General features: G+C 40.6%; 1 long non-coding RNA gene across 1 annotated transcript; it reads right to left on the bottom strand.

The window, feature by feature from the left end:
* Window positions 1–787: 787 nt before the first annotated feature.
* LOC308328500 lies at window positions 788–2,929 on the bottom strand. Its single transcript, XR_013965301.1, has 4 exons — window positions 2,892–2,929; window positions 2,570–2,602; window positions 2,412–2,459; window positions 788–2,167 (listed from the first exon to the last, which is right to left on the bottom strand). It is a non-coding gene; the product is annotated as an uncharacterized lncRNA (long non-coding RNA).
* Window positions 2,930–4,070: the final 1,141 nt, after the last annotated feature.

Genomic DNA, 4,070 nt, shown 5'->3' with positions numbered 1-4,070 from the left:
CCTTTAATTAAGCCACAGGCTCACAGCTGTAGGAAGAAAGACGCCAGTAGAGATACAGATTTTCAACAGCTTGCACGCAACGCACAAACAGCGCAGTTAGAGAAAGAAAGGAAAGAAAGAAAGAAAATTAGCCTACTTTATAATTTGTTATCGAACCCTGCGCTCGTCTGTTTTTTGAGACCTTTATTTAGTTTATGTCTGGAGCCTGTTCTTGTTTGGTTTGCCCCCGTTTATTTTGAACCATACACTCACACAACACAAACTCCTACCAATAATACCAACCTTGCAGTCATCAATCGCCATCGACAAACAACTATACAACAAGTGAGTAAACAACAACAACCCAGCTAGCAAGTTATGGCGCGCCGCCTGCGGGAGGCGGTCGCCGCGCGCCGCCGATCGTGTCCTCCGCCGGGCGCGTCGCACGATGTGGCCGCGTCGTTCTTGATCAGCGTGTGCCGTGCGCGCCGACGCGCGTGTAGCCGGCGCCCCGCTTCTCTGCCGCGACTCGAACGTCAGCTACGACGGCAGCAGCAGGACAGCGTGGAGCTGTCTTATGACACCCCCCCCCCCCCATATATCCTCGATCCTCCCCCATGCTCACCTCCCTCCCACATATTTATAGAAACATAATAAAGCAGCAAATGTATACTTAATTTTGTTTCTTTATTAGGAAAAAAAAAGGTTACAATGAAATCATTTAGGCACATAGAAAAAATATGTAAACAACCAAGTTTAGAATTATACAAGTGGTTGATTTTTATGTCATTTTGCTGAGAATGCACTTTAAGACCACTCTGAGAACCACTGGCTTCTAAAATCTATAAAACACCAACTTTCCTGAAACCACCAGAACATGTTGGATAAGATTGTGTCCACATTTCCACAGTTTTCTGAAAAACCTATGTTTCTATATTAGTGGTTCTCAAATTATGTTATGTCAAGGACCCCAGAAATATTATGAAATTGGCCGCAGACACCTACAGTATCTGAAAATATGTTGTTCCAGGGACTACCCAGAAGCAAAGATGAGTTTAAAAACGTTTGCTCTGAAACAATATATATTCAAAGATTTGCACATTTTCAGGATAAAACTAAATAGCAGACCTACAAGCTCGTAGCGCGGTCCCTGGAACAACATATTTTCAGATTGGAGTAAATCGTTTGAACACCAATGATACAGAAACATCTAGGCTTTTCAGAAAACAGTCATACCATTCAAACACTTTAACCATAATTTTAAAAGCTGTTAGATTGTTGGCAGATTTACAAGCTCACAAGCTTGTAGATTTGCTAATACTAAAATGTGGCCCAAACACAGTGAACGTTTTAACTAAAATCTGCGAGGATTTAGAAGACATTTTGTGGAATCAGTTCAAGTTTAATTTCTATAAAACACCAAGTCTATTCTGTGTGGAGTTAGTTATGTAGGCCCAGTAATGTTGCAATAACAGTTACACAGCAATAAACAGAACACACAATCGAGATTCACCTTTTGAGCAAGAAATCGTGCAGCATACATTCAAGAAATTCAATGAAACCCCTATAGCGGTGGGTTTGAACCCTTTTCATGCCAAAGTTATTCAGCATTTGAGCCACGGACCACCATTTGATGAGCTGCCTGCCGTGCCTGTCCGTTTCCTTCCTTTATGAAGCCTGACTGGTGGTGGCCGCCAGCAGAAGTTCCAAAATGCACCCTGTCCAACGTCTCCGGCTCTCAGACCCCAGGTCCCTGTCACTGAAGTCCAAGATCCCCTGGTTTTAGCCACTTTAACCATTATTTAAAAAGCTGTAAGCTGTTGAAAACGAGTTTGTAGATTTGCTAATTTTGAAACATCGTGAAAATGTGGCACAAATCTGTAAATATATATTATTTTGCAGCAAATGTTTTAACTAAAATCTGTGAGGATTTAGAAGACATCAGTTCTCAAGTGTAAGTGCTTAAGTCTTTAAAACACCAATTCTCTTCTGAGTGGAGTCAGGAGTTTCTGAGCGTAGCAATGTATGTATGTCCCCATGTCTGTATGTCCGAGCACGGAAAGCTGGGTGCGTTCCTTGAGGTCTGGATGTTGCGTATAGTAGAGGGTCAGGGAAACCCGACTGGTGGTAGCCTTTCCAGCAGAGGTTGCATTTGAAGTCGATAGGTCTTCCTCCAGCGAAAGTTCGTCTGAAATCACAGAATTAATTAAATAAATTATTTTCACCTTAATCATAGGCCTACCTACCATCACTTTTAAAAAGCTGTTATCTGTTGAAAAATAGCAGATCTACAAGCTCATAGTGTGGCACAGAGTGCCACAGTACTCATCATAATACACCTCAGTCATTTAAAATCTTATGATGGTAACAATGGTACACAGTTACACATTGTTGGGTGCCAATTTTCTGTCCTTGGTCAAATGAACAATTACCTTAAATTAAAGAACGATGTCTCAGCTCTGTACAGCATGTCACCTTGTCTGTAAAATGAAATCAAATTCAAGTCAAATTTCTTTCAAATGTAACAGCAAACTTGAGGCAAGAGAGCTTGTAGCATGCAACCTTAATTCAGTGGTAGAAATGTTCTTACCGTTTGTACGCCCAACAGATCCAAGTCCTGTGTCTGAAATCACAGTAACAACAAAATGGTAAACATTGTATGTACATAAAAATCAATTTGATGAAAACAGAAGATCTACAAGCACACAATGTGCTGCGAGCTTGTAGACCAGCTATATTCAGCATGCAACCAAGTGTAAAAATCTGGCTTAGAATAAAACAACAAAATGACAAAAATTAAATCAAAATGTGTTGTAATTAGACAAATCTTTATTTGCAATTGTGGCCTAGCAAAGTTCCTTTAGAGGAGACAACAGAGAGAAGAGTAAAAGAAATGGCTCAGAAGAACGTACCTGCATGGCAATGCTCATTTTGGTCACTGCATCTGCACCTATAATAGAATAACAAAAAAAGTCTGTTTTAAACATTAGCCTACTATGTGATATTTTTTACATTTGCAAGACAGACATTTGACGAAGATTTAGCCTTGCAGACCCCACATACACACAGACCCCATGCTGTATTGATGTGGTACCATAGGAGAAGTTCTAAAACAAAGAATGACAAAAAATGTGATTTACAGCTAAATGCTGTTTATGTAGTCTACACAAGCAACGTATCAAATCTTATCTAATTCGAATAATTGTGTTTAAGGACTTATCAACACAATAAGAAGTTACCTGTTAAAATAGCATGAGTTATACGTTTGCTAATGCTAACCTTATCCCCTCGTCCAAACAATAGATTGCCCAGGTAGCTAGGCTAGCTAGCTAGAGGGAAACATACACAGATAAAGATCGAAACGATTTTAACACGTGCAATTACACTACACACGGTAGATATCGGATATAAAAATACACTGACCTTTCAACTGAATTTCTCCGGAGAAAAACTGTGTAAGAACTAATATAAGCATTTGTTGGAGAGTCTTGTCTTCTGCGACTGCCTCCACCCCCGTACGTCGATTCAACAAAAACAACAACACTGCAATGCATGCCGGGTAAAGCCTCGGCTCCAGGCTAGGTAATAACAACAACAATAATAATAATAATAAATATAACCGCAAGAAGAAGAAGTAGAAGAAGAATCCACTTAATTATATTCAATAGTTAAAAAATTATGTATTTTATACATATAATGCACATCCTTGTCTGAGAGAGAGAGAGAGACGGGCGGGGGAGGCAAGCCTTACGTCAGCGTGAGGAGGGACTGTAAATCGCTGTAAATTCACGATCGCATTAAAAAGTAACTGATCGCGATCGTTTGACGCGCGGACAGCGGGGGGAAGGCCAAGCCAGCCCGGGCGTGCTACGCTGTGAAGGCGACAGCGGGAGGCGGTAGCTAGCGGGGAAATGTTAGCTGGGAAGACGCCCAAGTCCCAAAGTGTGAGCACGTTAAACCGTATATCTCTGGTGAATGCATAGAAAGAAAGGCAATTGGCCCTACAATACATATAAACTATACATATATACTACTATGCTATACATATGTACTATGACGTGCTGTATGACTATATACAATGCAATTATAGT

This window comes from Protomyctophum bolini, assembly GCF_963924005.1.
Source record: "Protomyctophum bolini genome assembly, chromosome: 14".
Lineage (NCBI taxonomy): Eukaryota > Metazoa > Chordata > Actinopteri > Myctophiformes > Myctophidae > Protomyctophum > Protomyctophum bolini.
Note: the sequence above shows the minus strand (reverse complement) of the source record. Positions and strands in the feature narration are given on the sequence as shown.